The 23307-nt window shown below is 46.1% G+C and overlaps 1 pseudogene; it reads left to right on the top strand.

The window, feature by feature from the left end:
• The window catches only part of LOC136620148 (regulator of microtubule dynamics protein 2-like), a 79674-nt pseudogene that overhangs the window by 12951 nt on the left and 43416 nt on the right, over nt 1-23307 (top strand).

The following is a 23307-nucleotide window of genomic DNA, read 5'->3' as shown; positions in this document are numbered from 1 at the left end:
CATACAAGATCTGTGACTGAAGGCTTAGAAGGGTATTTCAATCTCAGCAAATAAAAGGAATCCCTTGTATAATAAAGAGTTACAATCTTCTGATATAATTTCTATATGAATTCCTCCGTTTACAAGACCTCTGCTTGCAGTCATTTAATAGAAGTTTTCACTGTTTACTCCCAGAGTATAAAATCTCCCGTGGTCCTGTGCAGATCATGCATGTGCTTGACTTGTTGCAAGCACTTAAAGGCCGGGCGCAGAAGAGCGTGTTGTGAAATGCTGTGTGTATACTGCAGAGCTTTACCGCTGTGTAACCCGGTGTACGGCAGCGATTTTTGACTCTGCATGACAGCGTATCTCACACACGCAGTTTCCTTGTTCATTTTTTACTTCCCGCTGTGTCGCTTAGTAACTTTGCGTATAAACGCTACTCATACGCAATGTAATTTGAGCCTGAAGTCCATGGTGGCCGCATCTCGAGTTCTCCACAGGAGCGCTGATAACATTGTTTTCAGCTGCAGTCCTGTGACAGAACAAAGAGGCTGTGTTCAGAGAACAGATCACCTGCTGTTATCTGCATACATCAAAGGCATGCTCATGTTAATGCAAATGAATCTAATAATCCACTAATGGCTATTAGTGCCCATTAGCAGCTTATCCAAAATGATCGCTCGGACTGTCAATCATCCTATCTTTTGATTGTATTTTTATCGATCCTCTTTGTGGGTAAATGGGGCTTAAGGGTTTCAGATGGCCTTTGTTAACGACCGATCGTTCGCGGTTGGCCTGTGAAGGCTGCTGTCTGTGATGATGATGATACATGATTTTAAATGGCAATTTGAACAAAGCGACTGAAGGATCTGTTCCATGATCGGAGACCGAGCCCGGGCTTCTGTTAATGAGATGCAAATCTGTCATTAAACAGGAACAACTTCTTAATGACCCGACAACTGCCAGAAATCCAACACCGCAGATTAACTTTTCGACAGGTATCTGCCGTTACCCGGCATCTGTCACCGTCATTAATATTCCAAAAAGGCGCAAATCGTTGGATGAAAATGGTCTTTCAGACCAAGACGGGTTTTTATCCACTGAAGGTAAAGAAGGAAAATGGCTGTAAGATTTGAGAACCTCGAGGATTTGATACAAGTGTAACAGAATACTTTTCTAAAACCAGAATACCCCTTTAAGTGGACTACAAATACGTAAAGGTTGTAGGGAGATGTAATAGCGGCTGTAGGGCTGTCCATAGACCTCAATGCGAGCAGCCTTGTACTTGTGGCTGTCCGCTCGGCAAGCATGCAGATGCTCTTACAGCTTTCTGCTCCCCGCTGTATTCTGTCGCCTCCCGTGCACAAACACATTATAACACAAGATCAGTTGTGATGATTGGCGCCTACCATAAACAATAATAAAAGCTGTGATGGAACGGCTTTTATGTTTAATATGTTTTTATTGGAATTTTCACATATTAATCACATATAAAACAGAACAACAGATAGAGAGAAATAGATAACATTGGTTTTATGGCGGGTTGCGCGGACCACAACTTGTGATTGGGGGTTTGATGACAAATGTCACAATAACTGAATAAACTGTATCATCATTTACAAGGTCCTTCTGGTGAAATCTTGCGGGCCGCCTTCTAAAGTAATTAAGGTGTGTCACTAGGCCCTCGTAACCAGCACTTTCTTACACTTGCTGAACCCGTTCAACTCTTAACTAGATGTACTCTCAAACATCAAAATTGCTAACCAACGTTGAAAAGGACCAACAAACACATAAGGTACTTAGGGGAAGATTAGAGATAAGGGAGAAAAAGAGACTCTCAGGAGTAGAGAAAGCAGCACGAAGGCAAAAGGGGGGAGAGCCCCACGTGGGTCTGGCTGTTAAAAGTCGTCTGGTTATATCTGTCGCGGCGCCGGCTCCCCGCACCCCCCGAGACCCATCGCTCACCATCCCACCGCCAGCTGGAACTGCGGTGAGTCACGGTACGTGTTCCACAACTCCCAAGCTTGATTACTTAGCCTGGGTCCCTCCGCTCCTTCGTCGCCTAGCTCTTCCATATACATTAACTGGTTCAGTCCCTGAACGAATTCCAGGATTGAAGGAGCTGAGATTACCGCTCGGGCCGCTGTAAGGAAATGCCGTAGAAGCTCCTTTTTGATTACAGCGAATGGGCCCGGATAATTGACAGCAGTGCCAGCTGCAAGGTGACCTCCGCTGCACAATGCGACGCTCCCTCATACTGGAACGGCTTTTATATGCAACTTAGCGCAGATGCTGACGTGTAAAGGCTGGATCTGCCGGTCTGGCTCTCCTAGCGGGAGACACTCTATGGATTACATAAGCCCCGTGAACAGAAGTCTTCTTCATAAGAACCCCTTTAGGGATGGAATTGGTAGTGACATTCTGAACATTACTTCAGTATATTTTAATGTTTTTTTCCAGAAAAAAATAGTTTGTTTTCGGGAAAACCTCCAGCATAAATGATGCAACACTTCTTCATGTACAAGATAATATACCTACTGACTGGGTTTCCTGTACGAAGTGTTTTCCGGTATCATGGCCCCACTTAATCATTTCTCTGCTCAGATTTTTTCAGCTTGTGATGAATTAGATCACGTTATGAAAGTTTTTTTTGTCTTTTTTCAGTACGGAAATAAGGTTGACTTCCTCTGGAGGCTGGCGCCGGCGTACAGCGACATGTTTTATCTCACAAACGATGTAGAAGAGAAGAAGCGCTATGCAGCCGACGGTAAGACGGGATTTATGAAAATCTTCTATGTTTGCTCATGTAAAGGATTTTTCCCAAGATAGATATTTATAACACATTAGTTATTTTGTAAGCGCAAAATATCTGATTGGTGGGGGTGAGATCACTGAGACCCACGCCCATCTCCTGGATGGGTACTGCTGCCCCGTTCACCATTGCCTCCAGAGTGGTGATGGCATGTACATGCTCCCCATCCAAACTATAAGTGGTACAACGAGGTACCAGAGCGTCCATTCTTGCCTGTATCACATCTCGTATTCAAGCTAGAAGTGGTACAACTGTTTACTAAACCCCCCCCATGCCTGCCGGTATCACATTTGCTATCCAAGCTAGAGATGGTACGACAGCGTACTAGAGTCCATATACCCATAGAGTCCATATCTAAGCTAGAAGTGCTACAAAAGAGTACTATAGCCTCCGTGCCCAACCGTATCACATCTGCTATCAAAGCTTAGTGTGCCTTCACATGGGCGTTACATTTTTGGTCGGTGCCAAAATGCAGTGAAAGGACAAATGTGTATCTGCTTTGTAAAGTGGTCATGCCTTTTTACACCGAAATCGATGAAAAGATGGCTTCATATTATTGATGCAAAAAAAGCCGAAAAATAAAACATGCCAAGATTTTTGGCTATCGCAACTGAGAACACATCACAGTTGTAAATGAAACCATCGAAAGGCATTGCTTTCATGAATCAGCTTTTTTACTCACTCTCGCATAGAGCAAAAAACATGCAATTTTAGTGTCCATGTGGAGGTACCATAAAGGTAGTACAACAGGGAACTACAGTCTCCATGTCCGGCTGTATCACATCTAGTATCTAAGCTAGAGGCAGTACAACAGGGTACTAAAGCCTCCATGCCCGCCTGTATCACATCTAGTATCTAAGCTAGAGGCAGTACAACAGGGTACTAAAGCCTCCATGTCCGCCTGTATCACATCTAGTATCTAAGCTAGAGGCAGTACAACAGGGTACTAAAGCCTCCATGTCCGCCTGTATCACATCTAGTATCTAAGCTAGAGGCAGTACAACAGGGTACTAAAGCCTCCATGCCCGTCCGTGTCACATCTGCTATCCAGCTAGAGGTGGTACAACAACGTAGTATAGCTTCCATACCCCCTGCATGACATCTTGTATCCAAGGTAGAATGGCACAACAGGGTACTAGAGCCTCCATGCCTACCTGTATCAAATTGTTTATCCAAGCTAGAATTGTTACAACAGGATACTAGAGTCACCGTGCCCACCTGTATCTAATCGTTTATCCAAGTGAGAGGTGGTAAAACAGGGAACTAGATTCTAAATGCCCGCCTCTTTCACATATTGTAAGCCAGAAGCTGGACAACAGGATACTAGAGCCTCCATAGACAACTGTCTAACATCTTGTATTCAAGCTAAAAGTGTTAAAACAGGGTACTAGAGGCGCCATACCTGCCTATATCACATCTTGTATCCAAGCTAGAAGTGGTGCAACAGGATACTAGAGCCTCCAAAGACACCTGTTTCACTTCTTGTTTTTAAGCTCGAAGTGGTATAAAAGGGTACCATAGCCTCCATGCCCGCCCGTATCACATCTAGTATCCAAGGTAGAGGTGGTATAACAGGGTATTAGAGCCTCCATGTCCGCCTGTATCACATCTAGTATCCAAGCTAGAGGTGGTATAACAGGGTACTAGAGCCTCCATGCCTGCCTGTGTCTCATCTTGCATCCTAACTAGAAGCCGTGCAGCAGGGTACTAGAGCCAACATAGTCACCTGTTTCACATCTTGTATCCAAGCTAAAAGTGGTACAACAGGGTACTAAAGCCTTCATGCCCGCCCTATATCGCATCTTGTATCCAAGCTAGAAGCGGTACAACAGGGTGGGTATTAGGGCCTCCATGCCCACCTGTATCACATCTACTATCCAAGCTACAGATGGCACAACAGTGTATTAGGACTTCCATGCCCCCTGTAAACCATCTTGTATCCAAGCGAGAGATGGTACAACAGAGTACTAGAGTCTACATGTCTGCCCCTGTCACATCTTATATTCAAGCTAGAAGTGGTACAACAAGGTACAAAAGCTTCCATGCCCGATCTGTATCACATCTTGTTTCCAAGCTAGAAGTGGTACAACAGGGTAATATCATAGCGTTCTAGAAAGACATCTAGTCCCCTCTTAAACTGCTCTTTGGATTTTGCCATCACCATGTCCTCAGGCAGTGAGTTCCACACTCTCAGGGCTCCCATCCACTGGCGTTTTTTTTTCTCCACTGCGATGCGATTCTAAAGTTAAAGTCTCGCATTGCAGTGCGAGAAAAACGCAGGCAGATATCCCAAAATCGCTGGGATATCGCTGCGACATCGCCAGTCTCTTCAATGGGGCCAGCGGCAGCAGCGCTAGCCCCATTGAAAAGATATGGAGAATGCCGCTGACTTCTGCCGGAGGACGCAGCTGACAGCAGGAGAGGTGAGTAACTTTTTTAATTATTTTTTTTAACCACTTTTTTATGATTATTGAGGAAGGGCTTATATTTCAAGCCCTTCTCCGATAATCATTCTGCAGGGCTTATCAGAAACCACTGCTTTCAATGGGATCGGCAGCAGTGTCGATCCCATTGAAAGCAATGGGATAGCATGCCGCTGTCTTCTGCCACAGCTGTGACAGCTGTCACAGCTGTGACAGAGAGCTCCTTTATCCCCGCGGTCCCCGCGGGGAAGAAGGAAACTCCTGCCACAGCTGTCACAGCTGTGGCAGAAGTCCGCGTCATTCTCCATATCTTTTCAATGGGGCTAGCGCTGCTGCCGCTGGCCCCATTGATAAGACTGTCGCAGCGATATCCCAGCGGTTTTTCGGACTGCTCTCGCAGCGCAGTGGAGAAAAAAACGCTAGTGGGTGGGAGCCCTCACTGCTCTTATAGTGCTGGTATCGGCTGCTGAGCTGCTCCGCTGTCCCCTTTAGCCCCCTGCTCATGCCTCCGTCTCGTGCCACTGCTCCTGGCGTCAGCCCCAGTAGTACGTGTTCCCCACAGTGGCCCCAGTAGTAAGTGTTCTCCACAGTGGCCCCAGTAGTAAGTGTTCTCCACAGTGGCCCCAGTTGTAAGTGTTCCCCACAGTGGCCCCAGTAGTACGTCTTCCCCACAGTGGCCCCAGTAGTAAGTGTTCCCCACAGTGGCCCCAGTAGTAAGTGTTCCCCACAGTGGCCCCAGTAGTAAGTGTTCCCCACAGTGGCCCCAGTAGTAAGTGTTCCCCACAGTGGCCCCAGTAGTAAGTGTTCCCCACAGTGGCCCCAGTAGTAAGTGTTCCCCACAGTGGCCCCAGTAGTAAGTGTCCCCCACAGTGGCCCCAGTAGTAAGTGTCCCCCACAGTGGCCCCAGTAGTAAGTGTCCCCCACAGTGGCCCCAGTAGTAAGTGTCCCCCACAGTGGCCCCAGTAGTAAGTGTCCCCCACAGTGGCCCCAGTAGTAAGTGTCCCCCACAGTGGCCCCAGTAGTAATAGTGTTCCCCACAGTGGCCCCAGTAGTAATAGTGTTCCCCACAGTGGCCCCAGTAGTAATAGTGTTCCCCACAGTGGCCCCAGTAGTAATAGTGTTCCCCACAGTGGCCCCAGTAGTAATAGTGTTCCCCACAGTGGCCCCAGTAGTAATAGTGTTCCCCACAGTGGCCCCTGCAGTAATAGTGTTCCCCACAGTGGCCTCTGCAGTAATAGTGTTCCCCACAGTGGCCTCTGCAGTAAGTGTTCCCCCACAGTGGTCTCTGCAGTTTAGTGACCCCCCACAGTGGCCTCTGCAGTAATAGTGCCCCCCCACAGTGGCCTCTGCAGTAATAGTGACCACCCCACAGTGGCCTCTGCAATAATAGTGACCCCCCCCCCCCCACAGTGGCCTCTGCAGTAATAGTGACCCCCCCCACACACACACAGTGGCCTGTGCAGTAATAGTGACCCCCCCCCTCAGTGGTCTCTGAGGTAATAGTGACCCCCCACATGTGGCCTCTGCAGTAATAGTGGACCCCCCCCCCCCACAGTGGCCTCTGCATTAATAGTGACCCCCCCCCCACAGTGGCCTCTGCAGTAATAGTGACCCCCCCCACAGTGGCCTCTGCTGTAATAGTGACCCCCACACACACACACAGTGGCCTGTGCAGTAATAGTGACCCCCCCCCGTCAGTGGTCTCTGAGGTAATAGTGACCCCCCACATGTGGCCTCTGCAGTAATAGTGACCCCCCCCCCACAGTGGCCTCTGCATTAATAGTGACCCCCCCCCCACAGTGGCCTCTGCAGTAATAGTGACCCCTCCCCACAGTGGCCTCTGCAGTAATAGTGACCCCCCCCCCCCACAGTGGCCTCTGCAGTAATAGTGACCCCCCCCCCACAGTGGCCTCTGCAGTAATAGTGACCCCCCTCCCCCCCCCCCCCCCCCCACAGTGGCCTCTGCAGTAATAGTGACCCCCCCACACAGTGGCCTCTGCAGTAATAGTGACTCGCCACAGTGGCCTCTGTAGTAATAGTGACCCCCCACAGTGGCCTCTGCAGTAACAACGACCCCCACAATTGCCTAAGCAGTAATAGTGCCCCCCAACCCCCCATAGCGGCCCCAGTGGTAATAGTGAATTAAGATGAGTCAGCACGATGAACAATAAAATGTCTATGTGCACACGAGCGTGTAGACCATTTTTGTAAATAGTATATAAGACGGGCTGAGAGTATATGGGCAGGAGGCTCGCCTATGGATCTGATGAGATGCCTGGGACCTTTACCCTGATTTGACGTGACTCCTGCCTCGATAGAAATCCAGGGCTTCATTTACAATGGGCTCTGGGTCTCTAGAGCGATGGCAGTTTTTGGAGACCGCTATAGACCAGAAATGGAAGGGACCTTTTTATTTGTTTTTAATACTTCTGTCTGCTTTATTGTCCTTTCTCTTGTGTCAGTGGGTCCCAAAATCAATCCTTCCACTATAAGGGGGTATTGCAGGCTAATGCTGAGGATGTGATGTCCTCGGGATGGGTTGTCAGTGGTTGACCAGCTGGGGTCCGCCACTTCGATTCGCTGCCGATCAGCTGATTGTCCGGCTTGTCAGTGCAGCAAGCTGGACATTGTCATTGGTGGTCTGGGTCAGGAGTGTGGTAGGTGGCTTCATTCCCATTGAGATCAGTGGGAGTGATGCTTTCAATTACACTTCCGGATTCTCATTGCAGTCAGAGCCAAAGGTGAAATGGGAGGCATCGCTCCTGTTGGTTTTGGTGAGGGGGGAAGCTATCTATTGCATTTCTAGCCTTGACTACCAATGACTATATCCAGCCCCGCTGTACTGACAGTGAGCCAGAGGATAAACTAATGTAGCGGGGATTCTGAGCGGCGGATCCCCGCTGGTTGACTGTTGGTGCTCTATCCTGGGGATAGGTCATCAATGGTAAAAGCACGGAATAACCCTTTAATTGCCAACATATTCCTTACATATACTTTTGATGTATATATTCTATATATATTGATATTTTATCAATTGCAGCTTGAACAAGGTAGTAAATGGTTGGCTATCTATCAGTTCCATGGAAATAGAGCCGTGCTCACACATTAGCAGTATAACTCTATTCACAAGGGGGCTAGGGGACTGCCATTCTCGTGATCACTGGAGGTCCCGGTGGTCGGTCTCCCAGCCTCGTACATTTATCTCCTAGTTTTCCTGGTGGTTTAGGGTAGAAGAATGGGTTCAAATGTATTTCACTTCACACTGTGAGGTGCCCCTAAGTGGTTTAGGGAGTTTTGACCAAAGTGATTATATGTTGCACAGGGCTTCTGTGGGTTCAGCTATTTCCAGTTCAGCAACAGAACTACCCTGCACTTCTTTTAATGTTTTTATGGGTTGAGGTGAGAAATGTTAAGATAAAGTAACTTTTAAAAAGGTTGAAATGCTTTAGTATGGAAAACTAATTTGAACTAAACGTCTTATATATAATGTTTATGGCCATCTCTACCACCCCAGCTGAGGCCATGCGGACACACAACTGGGTACATAGAAGTGTCGGACAAAGCCTAAGGCCTCATGTCCACTTGAAAAATACAATCCGCGCAGAATCTGCCGCGTATTTGCTTTAAGTGGTATTTTTTTTGCATGCAGATATCCGCACACATTGCTATCAATGTGATAGCAATGTTGCTGATTCGCGCGGAATGCGAGGCAGAATCGAGCATGCCGCTTTTTTTCTCCCGCGCATGAAAAATGCAATTCTTTTAAAATGCCATCCGCGGGTGCAAAATTCAATTTAATGGACCGTGGATGGCCAATGATTCCCTATGGGCAAAATCCGCTGCGGATTCCGCAATTCCATTTAGCTAGTGGACATGAGGCCTTAGAGCTCTCCTTACTGCTACACATGAAGTTCAGTTCTGGTCCCAGGGCCTTAAAGGGGTTCTACCAAGATTATAACTTATCCCCTATACACAGGATGAGGGAATAAGTGTTTAATCAGTGAAGGTCCAGTTGCTAGTACACCTACCAATGAGAAGAATTGGGGTTCTTTGTTTTTCATGGATGAATGGAGTGGCGGTCAAGCATACACATTGCTTCTTCTACATCCCTATGGAACTGCCAGAGATAGCGAGCATGCGTGCTGGGGGAGAGCTGTATCATGGGATTGATTGGCTAGTGGGAGTGGCCTAATTTAGGGATGTTGACACTATAGGGGATTATAGGACAATCAGGCATCTATAAAGCAACATGCTCTACAGGGGCTCCTGTGAAGTAAGCAGGAACAGAGTAGAGGAGAACAAACAGTCTTTCTCGTATTATAAGCTTGCAACGTTTAAGCTTTTCTTTAGATTTCTGTACGACTTGTTGGCGGTTGCATTTAGTAAAGTTGCGTTGTTTACACTAAATGTGGTTGCAGTTGTTTTCTTAATGGGGAACCACTTGGGATTCACCACCCTGCGTGTTACTAATCAGTGTATCGCTTCACATCAGGAAGGAGGACATGATGGGTTGGTTGTCTGGTTATGCCCAGGATCTGTGATCATCTCAAGTGTCTCTGATCCTGGGTTTACACATACAATATCTTCCCTTGGGCTTGCCGTACAGGCTGCACTGCAGTTTGTGGCTTACGTGTTAATATTCATATCTTTGTGGAAACCAGAGCTGTAATTGCCTTCACATGGGGCAAATATTCAGTTTGTTGCACTTGCCCTGCATTTACATACCTTATCAAGGCCTCCCCCTGGCACCTGGGGCACGTGCTCCCTTTCATCCCTCATTTACATACCTCACCAAGGCTTCCCCCGGCACCTGGGGCACATGCTCCCTCTCATCCCTCATTTACATACCTCATCAAGGCCCCCCTGGCACCTGGGGCACATGCCCCCTCTGATCCCTCCCTGACCTCCGTCTAGCTACAACTTTGCTGCAAACAACCATTTTCTCACCCATATGTATTTGGATTCAATTCCATAAATTTAAGAAATGGTTTATTTAGAAAGTATTGTCTGAAATCAACCTTCACCAGAAAATAAATTCTCGCATGCTCCAAAATAAAAACTTAAGAGAAGTGTCAATTATAAAAGACTTTATTTATTTAAGGTTTTCAACATTTTAGTGTTATGGCTTCCCTAAGGCTGCAGATCCAAAAGAAGGCGAAAAATCCCTCGACACTTTTAGCCAATTTGTGTCACAGGGGAAAAATTCCTTCTTAACCCCGGGAAAAGGCGATCAGTCCTAGAACCCTGGATCAGAGCCGCTGATGATAGTGTGATGGTGGTGGGCATTGTACATGTAGAGCTGGAGGGGGGGCGCTGTGTGGGTGTCCAAATGAAGTTGCTGGCTGGGTGTACAGCTAGTAGACGCTGTGTGGTAGGGTGCATGGTGACGGCGCTGTATGGCGGGGTGCAGGGTGAGAGTGTTGTGTGGCGGGGTGCAGGGTGAGGGCGCTGTATGGCAGGGTACAGGGTGGGACGGTGTGTGACTGCACCCCCCTTATAGTCCGAGGGAAGAATCATTTGCTGTTTCAGTGGATGAATGAGCGATCCTGGTTGTCAGGTCATGGTCACATGATCAGTACTTCCAGAATTACAGCCTTCATTCATTCAGAATTGTTGTCACAGCAAATGGAGGATAATGCTTGCTTGATTGCAGCATCTCTCTGTAGAGCTGGGGGGCGCTGTGTGGCTGCGTGCAGGGTGAATGCGCTGTGCGGCTGCCTGTTGGGTGAGGGCGCTGTGCGGCTGCGTGCGGGGTGAGTGCGCTGTGTGACTGCACCCGTCCAAGGGAAGAATCATTTGCTGTTCCAGTGGATGAATGAGCGATCCTGGTTGTCAGGTCATGGTCACATGATCAGTACTTCCAGAATTACAGCCTTCATTCATTCAGAATTGTTGTCACAGCAAATGGAGGATAATGCTTGCTTCATTGCAGCATCTCTCTGTAGAGCTGGGGGGCGCTGTGTGGCTGCGTGCAGGGTAAATGCGCTGTGCGGCTGCCTGTTGGGTGAGGGCGCTGTGTTGCGGGGTGCAGGGTGGGACGCTGTGTGACTGCACCCGTCCAAGGGAAGAATCATTTGCTGTTCCAGTGGATGAATGAGCGATCCTGGTTGTCAGGTCATGGTCACATGATCAGTACTTCCAGAATTACAGCCTTCATTCATTCAGAATTGTTGTCACAGCAAATGGAGGATAATGCTTGCTTCATTGCAGCATCTCTCTGTAGAGCTGGGGGGCGCTGTGTGGCTGCGTGCAGGGTAAATGCGCTGTGCGGCTGCCTGTTGGGTGAGGGCGCTGTGTTGCGGGGTGCAGGGTGGGACGCTGTGTGACTGCACCCGTCCAAGGGAAGAATCATTTGCTGTTCCAGTGGATGAATGAGCGATCCTGGTTGTCAGGTCATGGTCACATGATCAGTACTTCCAGAATTACAGCCTTCATTCATTCAGAATTGTTGTCACAGCAAATGGAGGATAATGCTTGCTTCATTGCAGCATCTCTCTGTAGAGCGGGGGGGCGCTGTGCGCCTGCGTGCAGGGTGAATGCGCTGTGCGGCTGCCTATTGGGTGAGGGCGCTGTGTGGCGGGGCGCAGGGTGGGACGCTGTGTGACTGCACCCGTCCAAGGGAAGAATCATTTGCTGTTCCAGTGGATGAATGAGCGATCCTGGTTGTCAGGTCATGGTCACATGATCAGTACTTCCAGAATTACAGCCTTCATTCATTCAGAATTGTTGTCGCAGCAAATGGAGGATAATGCTTGCTTCATTGCAGCATCTCTCTGTAGAGCTGGGGTGTGCTGTGCGGGGTGAGGGCGCTGTGCGCCTGCGTGCGGGGTGAGGGCGCTGTGCGCCTGCGTGCGGGGTGAGGGCGCTGTGCGCCTGCGTGCGGGGTGAGGGCGCTGTGCGGCTGCCTGCGGGGTGAGGGCGCTGTGCGGCTGCCTGCGGGCTGAGGGAGCTGTGCGGCTGCCTGCGGGCTGAGGTGGCGCTGTGCGGCTGCCTGCGGGCTGAGGGCGCTGTGCGGCTGCCTGCGGGCTGAGGGCGCTGTGCGGCTGCCTGCGGGCTGAGGGCGCTGTGCGGCTGCCTGCGGCCTGAGGGCGCTGTGCGGCTGCCTGCGGCCTGAGGGCGCTGTATGGCTGCCTGCAGGGTGAGGGCGCTTTGTGGTGGGGCGCAGGCTGGGCATGGGCTGGGCTACTCACAGATCGTCCATGCTTGGCGGGTTGGTAGCGTGTGGTGTTGGGTAGTTCCGCAGTATCTTCCTTAATCTTTCACTTAATGCCATGAACTCGGGTCTTGCTTACTGTCCGTCTAGGTTGGCCCGTTCCTCACGCACATTGCCTGGTAGCCAGCAGCTCTGCGACTTCCGGAAAGTGATGGTGTTACCTGCGCTGCATCCTCTCTCTTCGTCCTCGCCTCGTGATCAGAATGCGGTGATGTCACAATGTTTAGAATTCTCTCATCCTATGATGTCACAATAAGTGCTCCACAGGCCGCCATCTTGTTATATCGCAAATGATGATGAAAGCGGTCGCATCACTACATGCAAAGTAGATGGGACCATAAAGGTCGCATATAAATTATGCACAACATTAACCCCTAAATGCTCCTTGATGTACTGTTAAGTCATGGAGGTTTGGGGTTTGTATGGAATGGGTTCTGGGCCGATTCTACTCTATACAATGCTGTCTGGTATAGCTGACACCCGCCTGCAACATATTAACCCTTTAAATGCTCCGATCGAAGTTTGGAGGTCCCTAACGGTTACAATGGCTGCTGGGGGCCTTCTGCACACTCTCAGGGCTTCCATTGCAGATTGCCTATGAAGCCATGCCTGTGATCTGTTCTCTGCCTGATCTTAAAAGGGGTTGTCCCAAGTTTGCATTCATTATAATGTTGCTTCCATCAAAAAGGCTCTTAGAGAATCATTATATTGTGCATGAGAGCTAAGGTGAAATGCAAGTGCCTGTAGCGCCAAATGGTGAGGGATAGAGGAATACAATGCTTTGACATCGCAAGTTACCCAGGTTTTATCTGCCCCCCATTTGTGTCCTGCTAATATTTGAATGACTTTATTGCTATTAGGAATATATCTGGGGATTTGAACTACCACAGCAATTGGGTAGATAGAAAATTACAGCCTGAGTCTCTCACATAGGGATCCTCGTCCCGAAACTATTGGGCGCATGGGAGGTGGAAATACATTTTTGTGAGACTTGGGAAGCCCATAAAAATTTGCAAGAATAGGATTTTTGGGAACTAGATAAGCCATTTCTTTGTCGCTTAATACCCCCATTGAGCCCCCTCTGGTAATCAAATCAGACAATGAATGGGTGAATGTTACGGTGGGATCAATCTCTAATTTTCTGTAAGTTTTATCATCATTGAGTATTTTTTCAACACCTAAACTGTATAATGCATTATCCATTATGGCAATGGTGCCCCCTTTGTCCGATTGCTGAATTATTAAATCAGTATCGTTAATGAGATTCTGTAAGTCACGTCTCTGGGACACTGAGATGTTAACATTTTTATATTTGGATGCATCTTTCTTTTGACTGGATCTATATAGGTCATTAAGATCTCTTTCCATACTGTTTTGAAAATCATCCGCCCATCTAGTTCTGAGATGTTTGGGGTAAAAAGAGGGATTGGGAATCCTCGTATCTGATGGCATTGGAATTGAATCTGGTGCCATATCAGTGTCCATCTGTTCTTTTTCTAGTTGTTCTAAATCCCAGAGAAAGGCAATGTCCCTTGTTGTTAGGTCTCCATGTTTGTCGTCTTGTTTTGCAGACTCCTAAGAAGCTGTTCTGTTTGCCCCATTGATTCTGGTTTGTTCGCAGAAATACTTCTTTACAATGAGGTCCCGAACAAATTTGTTTAGGTCCAGCATAGTATTGAAAGGGTCAAACGTGCAGTCAGGTACAAAATTCCTACCCTTATTGATAATTTCCAATTGCTGGTTAGAGAGAATACGGGGTGTGAAAACAATTATATTGTCCGCTAATTCCGAATGGTTGGTCTGCGGCTGGGGTATCTCCTTCTTGGCATATGGCCCCCTCTCGGTGCCTCGTTTTTTGACAGTCTCCCCATAGTCTGCATTCTTTGTGTTGGTTCTTCAAATACCTGAGGGTCACCACTGGAGACATCTGATGATACATAGGATGTGTCCCCTTCCCACTCTGAGGAGGAGAATGTGACACTATTCAGATTGCCTGTATGACTTCTCATTGATTGTTTCTTGAGAATTGATTTGGGGTTTTGAATCCTTTTGGAACTCCAGTTGTAAAATTTGTCATCTTGGTAATCGCGTCTGTCTCTTTCCAGTTTGTTTTTTTTTATGTGAATTATCTTTTCTTCCATTTTATGTAGTTCCATATCCTGTTTTTGTATTAGATTATCCCATTCTGTGGAATTCTAAGTTGCTCTCAATTTATGTTCAATGTCTTGTATGTCTTTCTGCAATTTATTTAATTTTAATTGCTCATTATCAACTATCAATCTCATCAGTTTAGCAGAGCAATCGGAGAGGATATCATTCCAACTGGACAGAAAATCATCATCATAAATTGTTGTTGGTATTTTTTCAAACGCAATCCTCTTGGGATCATTGTAAGATCCCAATATTTATTCAGGGAGTGTTGGTCCCACCAAGTCTGTAATTCTGATTTCTTATAGTTGGTTAATGATTGGATTAACCCCTTTGTGTCAGGATGCATACTTTGTATATTGTCCTGAAACAGATTGGATAATTTTTGCATCCTGGCCCGGACAACTGTTTCTTGTTCAGCCATCATACTTTGTTGAAAACACCAATAAAAATTAACATAGATACATTAGAGTCCCATAAAACGTACTAATAATAGATGGTATACCTTAGTGGCTAAATTTTCATTTACAAATAGTGTGAGGATCGTGAGCAAATGTCCAAAAATAATGGAGATACTGCACTTATAAATATGGGTAGAATTTACCTCAATCCTTGTATACTTGCATTTGGTGCTGTGCATAGTCTCCTCAGAACAAGTTATTCATAGCAACACCGGCCGGGTAATTCCAAAGAAAAAGACACTTGAAAATAGTGTGCTGTGCTGTCAGCTTGCTCACTTCATATGTCTCACGATCCACTGCTTGCTCAAGCGGTTTCACCTGCCCCCGGTCCTGGGCTTAAACAGCAGAAAATTCCATGCAGGAAAAAGTGTCATCCACGCTTGCTTGCAGAATAAAATGTATAATCTTCCTTTATTTAGACATATTTAAAATTTGCCAGGTATACACATCTCTGGACCAGACGCGTATGGGGATGGGATGAGGTGAGAGGACATTATATGGGGGATGTGATGAGAAGCAGCAGACAGTACATGGGGGATGTGATGAGTCTTAAAGAGGATCTGCAGCACCTGAAGTAAGGAATGTCTTCTCATTCACTGCCTGACTGACATGAGGCTCTTCTTAAGGAGAGTATATAGTAGATAGGTTGTTGAATCGTATATATTGTATATCATACATGTGACTATATATATGTGCGATCAAGGAGACGTACTGTCAGATGGGTTCTTCTTCCCCCTTTCATTTACTTCCTTTCCTTAAAGGGGTTGTCCCGCGCCGAAACGTTTTTTTGTTTTTTTTCAATAGCCCCCCCTGTTCGGCGCGAGACAAACCCGATCCAGGGGTTAAAAATGAAAACCGGAGAGTGCTTACCTGAATCCCCGCGCTCCGGTGACTTCTTACTTACCTGGTGAAGATGGCCGCCGGGATCTTCACCCTCGGTGGACCGCAGGGCTTCTGTGCGGTCCATTGCCGATTCCAGCCTCCTGATTGGCTGGAATCGGCACGTGACGGGGCGGAGCTACGAGGAGCCGGTCTCCGGCACGAGCGGCCCCATTCCGAAAAGAAGAAGACCGGACTGCGCAAGCGCGTCTAATCCGGCGATTAGACGCTGAAAATTAGACGGCACCATGGAGACGAGGATGCTAGCAACGGAACAGGTAAGTGAATAACTTCTGATAACTTCTGTATGGCTCATAATTAATGCACAATGTACATTACAAAGTGCATTAATATGGCCATACAGAAGTGTATACCCCCACTTGCTTTCGCGGGACAACCCCTTTAATTAATTCTGAATACTTGTAAATTTCAGCTTTTTCTTCCCCAACGGAGGACACGGTCCAGGTACGATCCTGTCCTATAACAGAGCTAGCAGTGCGGTTGCTATACTTTGCATCAGCAGGAACCCCTAAACATTCAATCATCCATGGCTAATCTGAGATCAGAGGTGGGCAAGAAATATAATGTCACTCGCAGTCACCAATAAGATGGTGGATCAGTGATTTGCAGCCGATGGCTCTCCAGCTGTTCTGTGACCGCAGTGTGATGGGAGTTACATATCACAGACCACTTTATGTAGTAGTACAAGTATTTTGTTAGTGTTTTATATAATTGAAGCTTAATTTATATAAAACCCTAACAATATACTTGCACTACTACAACTGATCAGCTGTTCAGCGGTCGGTGCACACCTGCACTTATATGACTGCTGCAGGAAGCACACAGCTCTGTTCCCGCTGTGGTGAGGCTTGGTATTACAGGCCATTCACTTCAATGGGAAGTTACCCTGCAATATGAGACCGGACCCTTGCTGTGGGAACAGAGCTGTCTGCTTCTTGTAGAGATTAGCTAGTGTGCAAGTGCAGCGGCCCAGCGAAAAGCAGAGTGTTGGGGGTCCTGGAAAGCAGACCCCACTGATCTCCTATTGATCATCTATTCTAAGGACAGGTCATCAATGGTTTATAACTGAGACAACCCCTTTGTCTTCTCTTATTTCTCTCCAGATTGAGGCCAATAAAGAGCAGATTTCATAAAGAAGAAGCTGAATGAAGAGAAGAAAGAAGCTAAAGAAAACAACCCGGAGAAGCTGGTGTAGTATGTAGGATGCCCTAAATGTCATCTTAATAGGACTAGCATTGTGGTGTGCACCATGTAAATGAGCGTGCAGCTATTTCTGGGGGACTTTTTCCTTCCAGATCCCCCTGTGTATTAATCCTTCGGATTCCATATATCAGCTATCACTATGGTCGGTTCATATGAGGTGTAATGACGATGTGATGTTGGCAGGAAAATTCATCAAAACTGGTGCAGGTGAAAAATGTTCAGTGGAAATTTATTTGCTTTGGGTAACTGCGCCAGTTTTCCTTGCACAAAGTTCATTGAAATTCTCCCTTTGCGAGTAGACTACTGTAGGTGAAGTGATATTCTGAGATGTTCCCCATAACTTCTGACAGCACCTAATAATATAACAGGGGGGTCTACTGAATGAGCAGCTGTATAGGACGTAATTTACTTAGACAGCCTGTTCGCTCCATATCGCTGCTAAAGACTTAAAGGGATTGTACCAAGATATAACGTTATCCCCTATCCCCCACTGATCACAAGAACGGGGATCCTAATGGTCTCCCCACATGAATGGAGCAGTGATAACGCATGCCTACTGCCACTCAAATCAATTAAATGACAGCACTGGAGATTGCTGGGAGTTTGTACAATTTCTGCATTGTGATTGAATGAATAGAGCGACTGTCACATGCGCATTCTCCTCTCCATTTATCTAGGCACTTTCAGGAACTCTTTTCTCGGGATTGGTGGGAGTCCCAGCGTTTGGATCACCACTGATCATAAGGTTATTCCCTATCTGGTGGATACGGGATAATTTTAGTTCTTGGTACAATTCCTTTAAACAAAGGTTTTAAACTCCTCCTTTCTGCTGGAATCAACTCTTGGGTTTGGCTCAAAGAACTGCAGTAGAGTTATTCCAAAAAGCGCTGTGTGGGAAACCACCTTTAGCGTAAGGCCAGACGTAGAATACGCATCTACCGCCGCAGAATTGTGTGCGGTAAATCAGCGATGTGTCACAGTACAAGCAATGCAGATGCGACTTCACGTAACCTTCACACCACTTGGGGCAGATTTTGCCACTGCAAAAAATTAGTGTCAGATCTTTAACGTACGGCTTTACTGTAACAGTCACTTGGGGAACTCTTTCTATGGATGTGGTATATGATGTCTTCCTTTTGTCTTAGACTTGTGGAAAGCAAGAAGAAAACTGTCATAAGAACAGAAGAACGACTACTGAACTTGGAGGTGCAGGAGACTGACTGAGAAGACAAGAAACAGATGGCCTTGAGTTCCTTCAAGCTGAACTATCTGGATTCCCGGATTTCGGTGGCTGGTGAGTTCTTTAATTTCTTGTGGAAAGTTTGCATATTCTTCATGTCTGCAAATCAATTATGTGCATTGCATGTCTTTATAACAAAGTCTATCGCTGGTCTCACACCTTAGATAGCAGTCGGCCAAATGGTTATTTGGGTGACAGCTATTCCTTTTGACACAGTTGGAACATCCCTGTACACATGAAATGGTAGTGTGGTCCTACCAAAATCAGTGTGTTCAGCTGCTGTTGATCTAATGTGTATGGGCACATTTTAAAGGGAACCTGTCACCACCTGAGAGCACCATAAACTAAGCTCTACTGCTCATAGGGCAGGTTCTGAGGGGCCCAGGAATGTTATTATGATTACCCGTCTCTCTGTTCCCGCACGGTCACCCACGGAGGTTGGCACGGCCTGCAGACATGAGTCCACTTGCGCATGCTTCCACATGTGATGGCGTGGGAATGAGCCGGGTGAGCTTAAAAACTACATCCCCGGATTCCTTGGAACCTGCCCTAAATGGAAAACTTACTTAGATGGGAGCTCTCATGTCCTTGAGACTTCCCCAAATGGATTTCAGGCCGGGTAAGTTTATCCAAAACAGTTGTCGTCCAAAAAGGGGGGATTTTTATTGACCAAATAGCAATAAATACAGGTAGGTAGACAAATCACTGGGCACAGGTAATAAAACAGATGGTGCAACGTGTTTCAGGACGGTATGTGGCCTTTTATAAAGCATAGTAAACGGTATTAGGACTTCCTTTTATACTAGGTGGTATTCCCTTCATAGAGGAGCAGTGTACTGGCGCTGTTCTCACTGTAAGGCCCACATTGATGACATCACGCGTCATAACGCTGGCGTCCGTCACTGCCAGCTTTATAGTAACGTGGTGTCTCCCCGAGCTCGCTCGCCCGGGTTCTATCACGGCACGTAGATGTGATGTAACTAGTGATATTAGCTATGTGAAACGTTATCCCGAACGGGCGCTGCATTCCAGCGCCCGTTCCACTGGACATTGGATGGCCTCCCTGGAGTGTCATGTGCTCCAAAGGCTGCGTTCCAGCGGGGTGTGTATATCTCTTAGCTAGGTAGCCATCCTGAGAGTGAAAAAATGTAGTGTTGTTGTTTGTACAGCATTAATGATTAAAGCAGTGTGTTTAATATGGTTCATCCCTGGTCTAATGTATATAAGGTTGTTAAAATGTTGTGGATTTGGGAAACATTAAATATAAATAGTTGTAACATATAGTATTTTTGAATATGAAAACTACACATAACTAATTACATATATTATTACATATATTATTAAGCAAATACAAGCTAATACAGGCAGCTGCAGCACTACTGCAGGCAATCAATATATTATTATGCCATGGCTGCGATGATACAAGCAAATACAAGCGGCTGCAGCACTACTGCAGGCGATTCATATCTAAATATAAGCGGCATTGTGAGATTTACGGACTCCTAAACTCGTGAGGTTCTTAGCACACATTTTGATCAAAACATGTGAGCCCATCTGCCACGTCAAGGCGACCTCTTGTAGATGGGACCTACACTACACTAACCTCTCTTTAGGCCTATTGGGCTAACCCCTTCAAGTTCTCACTGTGGGAGGAGGGTAAAACATTCAAGGAGGGACAAATGGAAGCATCTAACTGATGCTTGGGGTCTAAGTTGCAAGACATTTTTCCATCTATCTAGATGTCTGGGGGTTTGTTTTTTGCAGGACAATTTTTAAATTCGTTTACCATATAATGTACGGGAAAACTGTACAATGTACATCAAACATGAGCTCAGTGTATTCTGTAGGTCGGTACGATTGTGATACCAAATTTAAGTAGCTCTTTGTTGGGCGACGTTTAAAATATGAAATATCTTTTTAATTAAGAATTATTTTTGGTTACCGTGAGTTTTTTTATTTTTCCGTTGATGCAGCTGTGTGGCGGCTTGTTTATTGTGGATGACTGACGGTTTCTAGTTCTATTATTTTGGGGTACATACGACTTTTTGACTGTTTTTAGTTACATTTTTTCTAGGTAAACCAAAAAGTGGAATTCTGGTTTTGTATACTATTTTTTTGGACGATGTTCACCGATATTTTAATAGATCAGACTTACAGGCGCAGCATTACCAAATGTGTTTTTTTTATGCCCCTTTTAGAATTAAATTATTTACAGCTGCTATTATTGTTATCTTCAATTACAGCTGTTGTGGCTGGAGGTGAGATGTCATAGACAGCAGACCCCCTCCATGTATGGAACAGGCTCCGCTCCCGGGCACACTCCATTCAAAAACCATGCGCACATCTGCTTGGCATGTGAAAAAAAAATCCGGCCTCCTCCACCCCTTAACCCCTTAATGACACGGCCTATTTTGGCGTTGAGGACCAAGTGATTTTTTGGTATTTTTCCATCTCCATTTTTCAAAAGCCATAACTTTTTTATTTTTCCGTGGACGCGGCCGTATAAGGGCTTGTTTTTTGCGTGGCAATCTGTAGTTTTTATCGGTGCCACTTTTGGGTATATAGACAATATCGTAAAATTGTTTTATTTTTTTTTAATGATAACAGGGAGAGAAAATGCATCAATTCTGCCATAGATTTTATTTTATTTTTTACAGCGTTAATCATGCAGCATAAATGACACACTAAATTTTTTCTGCGGGTCGGTACGGTAACAACGATACCAAAATTGTTATATTTTTTTTAGGTTTTTACACTTTTTTGCAATAAAACCCCCTTTTTTTTGGAAATCTTTTTTTTTTCTCTATAGCTGCATTCAAAGTCCTGTAACTTTTTTATTTTTCTATGTACGGAGCTCTTTAAGTGCTTATTTTTTGCGAGACGAGCTGTAGTTTTTATTGGTACCATTTTGGGAAATGTACGGCTTTTTTGATCACTTTTATTGCATTTTTTGTGAGGCAAAATGCTAAAAATTAGCATTTTGCCTCTGTTTTTTAGCGTTTTTTTTTACGCTTTTTGTCGTACAAAATAAAAAGCATGTTCAAATTTTTGTACACGTCGTTATGGACGCATCAATATCCAATATGTGGGGTTTTAGTTTTTTTTCCCTTTTTTATGCTAATATTAGGAAAAGCATAAAAAAGGTTTTTTTTTTACATTTTTTTTTTTACATTTTTCTTTTTTTTACACTTTTCTTTTCTTTTTTTATACTATTTGAGTCCCTCTGAGGGACTTACATCACTGTGCCTATGATCGCTGTGATAAGGCATGGCAGAGCTACAGTTTCACATACAAAAGCTACAGTTCCCTCTGTGAACTCTTTCCCTGCCGCGTTCTACTTAGATCGCGGCAGGGAAGGGGTTAACAGCGGCGGGCGCATCTCCGATGTCCCCCCGCTGTTGGAGCGGGACGCCGGCTGTGACTGACAGACGGCTCCCGCTACGGGATAGCGCGGGATCTTATGTGATCCCGTGCTATCTCCAGGACGTACCGGTACGTCCTTTTGCGGGAAGTACCAGGCTCCCGGGACGTACCGGTACGTCCTGGAGCGGGAAGGGGTTAATAGCCGGCCATCACTCACTTCATTTCCCCATCGCTGATTACAATACTGTGATGGGCGGGAGGAAATGCAATTACCAGTAAATGTGAAATAATCATAGACATGTGCTGCAATGTCATTACCAAAAAAAAAAAAAATCCGGCCTCCTTCCACCCCTTAATAGCCGGCCATCGCGCACCAATGTGTTTCCCCTTCACCCGTGGCAGCACCATCAGCTGCTGCTGTCATTGGTTCGGGGAAATCCATCTACTGGTAAGAAAACAAAAATATTTTTGTTAAGGTCTTTAGTATAGCGCACATGTCTATGATTCTATGGGCGCAGATGTTGTGGCGCCTGTACTTAACGCCAGCTGGGTGGTACTGCTGGCACACTCCTAGGGGGTCCCTCAGCGTTCTTTCTCCTGGTGTTCTCACGGGGGCTCAGTAGGGCTGCTCGCTCCGGTGGTCTTAGAGCCGGTGTCTAAGAGGGTCTTCAAGTTGGAGAATGAAAACCCTCTGAACATGGCTTGGTCTTTAGGTGACGGGCGGAAGTCCTTGGCCTCTGCTGCTTCCACGGCGTCCAGATGGAATGGCTCTAGATGTTCAGGCTTAGATGACTGCAAAAAAAAGGAGAAACAATTCTGATTATGGCGAGAAGAGTTTTCCAATGTGAGACAGTTATGGCATATCTACGGTTCTGGCTGTACTAGAGAGGAAGACTAGCAGGGGGTGTCACTGAGGTCAGATCCCCAACAATTAGGCTAATATGGCATATTCTGTGAATACACAATATATGCTGTAGATGGGGTTAGCATTTTAAGGCTTTGATTTCTTGAAACTCCGGACCTGTTCGCTGACTGCTTTTGAATCAATGGAATTAAGCTGCAATACCAGGCACAGCCACTAAATGATATATGGCACTGTGCCTGGTATACAAGGAAGATCCCGCAGTGCTCACCTCCCACTGATCTGATATTGATAGCCTATCCTAAGAATAAGTCATCAATATTTAATGTGGCTTTCCAATCATGAACTATTGATGGTCCATCCTCTGGATAGACACTCAGTAGTAGATCGGGAATGGCGCCCTCACCATTCAGGACTTTTTACAACTTCTGTTCATTTACTTACCTCAAGGATGTGCGGTGGGGGCACCCTCAGGGATTCCACAGAGATCCAGTCGATTTGCTGGAAAAACCGGTGTTTTCGGATGTCTCTGTTAACTCCTAGACGCTTGGCCGGGTTTCTCTTCAGAAGCTGAAATGAGAAATGTAGTTGTGGTTACTGACTATAATTACAAGAATCTGACTAGAAAAGACAATAAAAGCATCACAAATAATTTTTACAACATTAGCAACTCAAAAAAGTAAAAGTGACCTGCTTACCT

The sequence above is a fragment of the Eleutherodactylus coqui genome, chromosome 3, assembly GCF_035609145.1.
Source record: "Eleutherodactylus coqui strain aEleCoq1 chromosome 3, aEleCoq1.hap1, whole genome shotgun sequence".
Classification (NCBI taxonomy): Eukaryota; Metazoa; Chordata; class Amphibia; order Anura; family Eleutherodactylidae; genus Eleutherodactylus; species Eleutherodactylus coqui.
Note: the sequence above shows the minus strand (reverse complement) of the source record. Positions and strands in the feature narration are given on the sequence as shown.